We start from the raw sequence: 8,726 nt of genomic DNA on the forward strand, positions 1-8,726 counted from the left end.
AACCTCTCTAGGTATCAATTTCTTCATCTGTAAAATGAGGAGGTTGGACTATGAGATGATTTCAAATGTTCCTTCCAGTTCTAAAGCTTTGATCCTAAGGTCCTATAAAGTAAGGATCTAAGGTAGTGTGATTTATTTCTGATATCATCTTATCCTCATGTGATTTGGGCCAAATCACCTAACCTATTTACATCACCAGTTATGCTAGGTGAAATCAATCCTTTGAGTGACCATTAGCTTATGAGAGCTATCACTCATTGAATAAATACTCAAACTTCCTTATTTGTGTGAAGCCTATTGCTCTAGTAGACAAACTCCTGGTGAAGATTTAATATTTGCACAGCAATTCTACTGCGAGTGAAGCCTTTGGTCCAGTGTAGACCCAACAGCTGTGTTTATGGGTGTTTCCCCAATTCATAAGTTTTTATCTGAGTAACCCTTTCATTGATGAGTGTTCATTAAGGAAAAGGAAAAGCTTCTTTGGTGTTGACAGAAGCCCTAGATAGGGAAATTCCTTCCCAGCATGATGAAATTTTATATTAAGACATTCAATCTGGGATAGTTTAGGGAGAAATGAGATGGGAGAGCCCCGATGTGAAATAAGCAGTGCTGTGAGTGAATCTTTCCGGTAGAGTTTCAGTGGAAATTTTTGGAAGGCTCCTATATCCTTCCTTCCTTCCTTCCATTTCTTTCTTGTTTAGAAATGAACAAGGATTTAAGGTAAATTCAAAGGTATAAATGTCAAAGGAAATGTGTGGCTAAAATTATTTTATATCTAAAAAAACCACAGCAATTCTTCAATACCATTGTTCTCTCTCTCTCTCTCTCTCTCTCTCTCTCTGTATGGTACATACATACACACAAACTATATATAAGCTACGTGTATAGCTGTTGCTATTCAATATGAATCATCTGTAAAAGATAAAAAATATAGATATAAATAGATATAAAATATAGAAAGACAAGTTACATGAAAATAGTAACATACCAAATGGTGATTTTGGCTACTATGCTGGGCATATAGAGATAGCTTCAAAGAGGACAGAATAAGACCAGTGTGACATTTGAGATAAAAGTTCTTTATATATCTTCTACCTCCACAGATTTTTGACTCTCTCTCTCTCTCTCTCTCTCTCTCTCTCTCTCTCTCTCTCTCTCCCTCTCCTCACATGACTTTATAAATTTTGAGAACTTCTGGTATGGAAATTTCCCTCTACCAATGAACACACAACAGCTCCTTTATAACACAGAGTCTGTGAAAGTTAGCCACATTGTGGCAGCTAGGTGGTGCAACGGATAGAACACCGGCTCTGGAGTCAGGAGGACTCAAATCCAGCCTCAGACACATAACACTTATTAGCTGTGTGACTCTGGGCAAGTCATTTAACCCCAATTGCCCCCCCCACACACAAGTTAACTGTATGAGGCTCTTAAGCATTAAGCACTTGCCATTATTTACCCAGCCAGTATGTGTCAGAACCAAGACTTAAACTCACACGTACCCCACTCTGAGGCTGATCCTCTATCCACTATGTTCTAAGTTCTTTTGTTCTTCTGGAAAAAGGTTAGAAATATTATAAGATGAATAACCTTTAAAAAGTTACTCTTAGCTACAAATAAGTTTAATTCTTTGCAGCTTACTTCTACAAAGTCGCAGCACAAGTGACAAGTGCTTAATAAATGCTAGTTGATTGACTGAAGCAGTTATTTAATAAACTTCTGATTTATCGTCTGCCCAAGTATAGATAGGGCCATTCTGGTTCTACTTGTTTGAAAGAGAGAGTCTGAAAATATAAAGAGGAAAAAAATATGAAGACTTTAACTCAGTTATTTTTAATGAAACTGATAGTATCATTACTATTCGAAGCATGCTGGTGTGTCTAATGTTATCATGTCCCTAAAAATATTTACTCCTTTTAATGTAACTATCATAAATGCTATCATTTCCATAGCATTTAACAGCTTAGCTGTTTGATGAAGTGGGTCTTTTTTTTTTTAACTGTTTCTTATCCCCTTGTCTTTTTCTTTGGCTTTGATTCTAAGAACAGGGCAACAATTTGATCTACTTTTAGGACTGTCTGAGAAATCTTTTATGAACTAGATGCAGGAATTTTATGTGTATGTGTGCGTGTATATATGTGTGTGTGAAAAAAAGGATTACTTCCTTAGATCTATGTAATTTTCCCTCTATAAGTTTGATCCTGATTTCAGTGGGGATCTCTTCTTGTTTAACAAACTGGCTTCAAGAATTAAGGCAGCTGACTCCCTTTTATTTCACCTATAGACACTTCATTAATAAGTGTCTTCATACCATAAGCTCAACCTTTCTGTCCTCTCTTTATTACCCCTCCACTCTTTATGTTGTGAGCCAGATCTTTCCATCTTATAAACTTCCTTATTTCTGTTAAATATAACACTGTCCTTCTAGTGTCCTAGGTTCTTAATGCCTATCTTCTACTCCTTATTTTTTTTCTCTCTGCATCTAAAATCAGTTGCCAAATCTTGTAATTTCCACCTTCACATCTGTTGTATCCAAAAGTTTTTTTCTCTATTCTACATAGCTATAATATTTAACACACCACTTCTCATCTAATTTTCATCTCCTATTTTTCTTTAAGTGCAGAACTAACTGTGTGACTCCCTTAATTCCACTGACTTTGTATTACACTGGCCTTCCCATTCACCTAAAGTGCACTACCTTCTTACCTTTTTCCCATAGAGAGCCCTATTGTTCCTTTGAGATACAATTCAAGTAGGATCTTCTGAATGAAATCTTTCTTGATGCTCCAATATCCAAGTGTCCTCTTTACCCAAGTATTTTGTCTTTAAGTGTTTGAAATATGCATGTGTGTGTATATGTACATATGTATAAATATATTGTGTATATATGTATGAAAATAATGTGCATATATATAAAATATGCACACACACACACACACATATATATGTATATATATATATATACATATATATATGTATATATATATATACATATATATATGTATATATATATATATATATATATTTATGATGTAGCTATTTACAGGTTCTCTTTTCCAAGGAATGTAAGCTCCATAGAATGAGGGATGATTTATTCTTTGTACCTGAATCTAAAGTACTTATCAAAGTGCCTGGCACAGAGGAGATAATAAATTCTTGATTGATTGACTGATTCTTAAAAAGCCAACAAAACAAAACTAGACAAAAGTAACAAAATTCATTCAGTAGAACAACAGTTATGCATAAAGGAGTAATTACACTATATAATAATTTACATATTTTATAAAATATCTTACTATAAAGCAGTAATAATCAAATAATCATAAGATCCTTTAAAAAAACAGAAAAGTAAATCTTTGGAACAAAATAGATGACTAAGAAATAATTGAAGTTGTTTTTTTTAAGTAGTTGAGGATTTAATAAATCCAAGAACATGAATTACTGGAGGAAATATTCCTTTAAAAAATAAACAAACAAGAACTGTTGCCATAACAAGTGGTGTGTGGGCATTAAAACACACTGTAGAATTTCATACCTCTCACTTGGATATGTAGACACCTATTTATTCTCTCGGGTAGCTCACTCATTCAAACCTGATCTTACCGTAGTCAGACTAGGTTCCCCAAGAAGGAGTATCATCACTTGGTTACATTCAAATATTTTATAGTCCTAGGAATCTCCCTGTTTAGGAGAAATACCTCCCCTACCAATTTACCAGTTAAGCACCCAAGCTCCTACTCATGTTTGTCTATTTATACAACCATCCATTAATAATAATCTTAATTTTTTAACCTTAAATATAAAAAAATTATTAAATATAAGGTGACACAAATGAGAATTTTATTTCAGATATACATATATTAAGGCAAATGTGTAAATGTCCAAGATTTCATAATTCATACAAAACCTGAGTCACATTCTTTCACATTATTTCTCACAAATATACCCACTTTTTGTAGCAGAAAGTGGACAAACTTGTAGAAATCTACCCCAATTCTACATTAATGAATAAAATCCATGTGTATATGGCAACTCAAAACTCTGGAATTGTAAATGTCAGTTTATTTTTTCTGTCACAGGATCTGTCCACAAGAATTCATTAATAAATGTGGTTTCTAAGAATTCATTAATAAATGTGGTTTCTATTTTGAATAAGTAAAGTTGAGATACAACACTCTGTGCTTGACTATCACCTCACTCAAAACAACATCTCAGCCAAACTAATAAGTGCATTTAGTGACTTCTCTGAGTCCCTGCTTCTAATCTATTCCACTGATCAGCTAGACCTGCTCCTCAAAAGCAGCTAAAGAATCCATTATTCCTTTCTTTAAGCTTAGCTAACTCTTTTTTTCAATATCTATTCTTTCTTTTTTTTTCCTTTTCTCTTATCTGTCTGGGTTCAGACTATAGTCAAATAAAATGCATTTGCCTCATACTCATGCAACAGTTTTATTGCTCATATCGCTTCAGTTTATGACAAATTTTCACATTTAAAATCAGTAACTACTTGTCTTAGAAATATTAGACAGAGTAGCTCCCAGAATAAGTTTCTCTAAGAACTCTAAGTAGAGACTTAACTTAGCAACATACCTTAAAACAGTACATTAAACAGCGACAATTTGAAAAGAGTTTTTCAGAAATTAGGTTTGAAATAATAGTTTATGCTCCTTTCACAATTGGCTCAAATGAATACATAATAAATATAAAAGATGACACTATAAAAATGAATATAAGAAAATGAAAGCAAATGTCTTTCACAATTACAGTAAGGGTGAAAATTCTTTATCAAACAAGGAATCTAGAGATAATAAAAGATAAGGGGCAATTCTAACTTCATGGAGTTAAAAAGTGTTTTCATATGTAGAACTACCTCTCAGCCCATTTTCCTGACTAGCACTCACACTGGAAGGGTGAGTCACTAGTAGGCCAGCTGACTATTTTTCCTCTTAGGGTTCTAAAAACTTCCATGAGGGGAATGTATTTTTTCTTATAAGCCCCCACTAGTGTACTTCCCTTTCATTATCAGCCATAATTAATTAGCTTTTAAAATTATAGTAAGGACAGTTGTTACAGAAATACTCTCTGCCTCCCTTTGCGAAATGCACTCTACTTTTGCACACACAAGGTCCCTGGGAAAAAAGGCTGAAAGTTATATTAAAATAATAGTAGGGAACACACTGTGGATTCAGCTACTAATGTTCTAGGAATGTTGATACCAGCTCTGGGGATAGTGTTACCAATAAGACTTTCAGGATTCCTTACCTCTCAAAATTCAAAAGGTTGTGGCCTACTCAATTTTGTCTCTTCACACTCGATTCATTTGATTTTTTGCTTCTGTTTTTGTTTTTGGTTTTTTTGGTCATTTTTTGGGGAAAGGGTAGCAGGGGGAGACATCTATTTGCCCTTCTCTTGTCTCTCTTCTCAGCTGTATTTTTTTGGTCTCCTATTAATCTAGTTTCTCTGGTGACATGGACAATGGGGTGGGAGGAAGGAAAACAATTTCTTCTCCCAGGTATTATTCTCTCTTAGAGTACTAATCCTCAGCTTCTTTTTTAAAATTTTTAAAAAAAAATTATTTTTAGGCAATTGGGGTTAAGTGACTTTCCCAGGGTCACACAACTAGTAAGTGTCAAGTGTTTGGTGTGAGGCCAGATTTGAACTCAGGTTCTCCTGACTTCAGGGCCGGTGCTCTATCAGCTGCCCCAATCCTCAGCTTCTGAATTCAGTCTTATAATATGTATTTTTTTTCTGAATAAGCATGCTATTTCTGCATGTCGTTTATGAGTTATAGCTTCATTTTCTTCAGCCTGTCATAAGATATTTTCTTTGTGGTACTATCTGTCTTTATCCAATGACCCCAAACCCCTGTTATTCTTTCTAATTGGTTAAATACTCGTTCATGTGTATTTTACTTTTGATTGACTGATTTGAGATGCCTATGCCTTTTCAGGAACTCCATTCTTACTCATGACTAAAGTCAATGAAAACAATCAGAAGAAAAACAGTGGAGTGGAAAAATGCTAACATCAAATATCAATAACAAATGTCTGGTATCTAAAATACATAAGAAACTGGCAAAAATTGGTAATGTTAAGAATTCTTCAATAGGTAAGTGATCAAAGGACTTAAACAGATTTCAAAATAAGAATTGAATACTAAAATTGACTAACTGAAAAATGCTTTACATTAATATTATAGGCATTTTACAGAGTAAAATAATATTAGGGTTTCACTTCACATATTATAAAAAAGTTTTAAAAGTTAAAAAAATTGAAAAAAAATGTTAAAAGTTTAAAAAAGGACCAGCTAATATTGTAGAATTGTTGGAATCCAGGCATAAACATTCTGTTTGTGGAGCTATAAAAAGGTCCAACCATTTTGCATTTCAATCTGTAAATATGTGAAAGAAAAGTTATGAACTCTAGGTTTTTAAAAAGTGATCCTACTACTGAATATAGCACATAGAAATCAAAGACAAGAACACATTCCTAACATATATAAATTATCAATAGTAGGACTCTTAGCGGTGTCAAAAATTGGAAACAAAGTAAGTACCCATAGAAAGACTGATGAAACTGTGATCTGTGAATTAAATGGAATATTATTCATCAGTAAGAAATTCATAATATTCAGAGAAACATGAGATTTGCAAGAACAAAACATTCGGTACAATATACAGATTGACAATAATAATGTTAATGAACAGATCATGAATAGGATGCTTATTTTGTATGATGGCAAAAATGAAAGTCTTTGAAAGAGATAATGAAACATATTGCCTCTCCTACCACAGCAAAGAAAGGGACTATTAGGACAAAGCATTTTATATATATTTTAGACACTCTCCATATAAACTGATTTTTGCTTGTTTCATTTGGGTATAGAGTTGAAAATGATTGTGATGTAATGAAAAAAGGCATAATTAAAACTTGGAAAACTTATTGAAATTATTTCTGTCAATTAAATGACTTTTGTATGGTGAAATCACTTTACATGTTTATTGTTTGAATCAATGTATTCAATCTTAACTTTCTAGTACTGACAATATAGACATAAGTTAAAGGTTTGATTTACCAATACATTTGTGGGTTTTTTTTTCATTATTTTTCAAAGTAATGAACAAAATAGGGGTAAACAAAGTACAGCATGATTTTCTCAATGTAATCTACAATGTAGCATAAATTAATTCTCCTTCCTTTTGAGGATTAGTCCTAAGCATTTCATAAATCTCTCTGAATTACAGCATTATAAATTTTATGATGATTTTCTCCTTTATTTCATTGCTTGTTGACTGAATCATCAAAGAGAGAGTGAATGGCTTGAAACATTGAAAAGGAAGAAAAAGTGAAAAAATGCCTCTTACAAGAGATTATTTTTGATAAATGCAATGTGTTTTGGATAAAATAGGAAATTTAACAAAACAATCTCTAAATTACTTGTAATATTTTTATAACACATCCTCTTCTCATTGATAGAATGTTATTCCACATTTTATGATAGGTTTTTATTGCTCAAATTCAAATCATATTGTCCAAAATATAACTATGTGTAAGAAGGCTTATACCTCAATTGAATAAGTCAGTCAGAGGCATGAATTAGGTATAAACAAGGCTAAGATATCTCTAATCAAGCAATAGTCAATCATGATCATTAAAGTCTTGAAAAGTTGTTGATTAATTTGGAAGTAGGAAAAGCCACTGTTTGAAGTAGAATGATTCTTTAAGGAAGTTTATTGAGATTGGCCAAAAAGAGTTAGGCACTATTTATGGGTCTCATATCAAATATCAAATAAGCCCGATGTGATGGAAAAGACCTAGAATTACAGCCAGAAGTGAGGCTGAGGTAACCAGATCTTTCGAGCTTGAAAGTTTTAAGCAATAGCCTAGGCCAGTATTTTGTACATACTAAATCTGTTTTCAATATAATGAGTACTTCCCTCCCTACCCTCCTCAATAGGTAGTCACTAAACATCTTCAGGACTGCTGAATGGGAACAGGCCCATGAATAGCCCCTGAATTTTAAGTCAGGGCAAGAAAGGAAGGGCAAGTCTTTAAAAAATAGCAAACCAATTCAGAACTTAGATGCCTGAGTGTCTGGCAGCTTAGAAGAGAAAGCAATCCTAGACAAGTTACTGAGACAGTTTCTTGGGAAGAAGAAGAATTTGTCTTCTCCTTGTCTTCTTCCACTTCTTGGCCAGGTGAGGATATTGTAAACTTTGAAAGTTCAGAGATTTGTACTTCTTTCCTGTGTTCTTGGAAGAAGTCTTTATCAGGACCAGAGGACAAAGTAGATATATTGAAGAAAAGCAACTTCATGATTGTCATATCTAAATGGAAATCCATGGGGGCCTCATGGAGAGGAGAAACATATTTCTAGCAGAACGACTTACAGCATTTGTGAGTTTTCTATGTGTTCTCTAACCTTGAGTCCACTTTACCTTGGACTCTCTGTGTATTTGCAGGAGACCATCTCTAGTTGGGCAGTCGTGGTGAGGATTGGGGGAAGATTCGTGTCAACTCTTCTTACTATACTTATCCTACCTTAATAAATACTCATTGCTAAAGACCAATTAAGTTTTTCTGACTAACTGTTATCAGTTGATAATCTTGGGGAGAAGCACATTGGTGAAAGATTATAAATAATATAATTTGGAAAACACACCACAACTCTTCAAGATTATTTCTAGAGACCTCAGCAGAGATCTAGCTAGCCACAGTCAGGAGACT

Source organism: Phascolarctos cinereus, unplaced genomic scaffold (assembly GCF_003287225.1).
Source record: "Phascolarctos cinereus isolate Bilbo 61053 unplaced genomic scaffold, phaCin_HiC Scaffold_7;HRSCAF=346, whole genome shotgun sequence".
NCBI lineage: Eukaryota > Metazoa > Chordata > Mammalia > Diprotodontia > Phascolarctidae > Phascolarctos > Phascolarctos cinereus.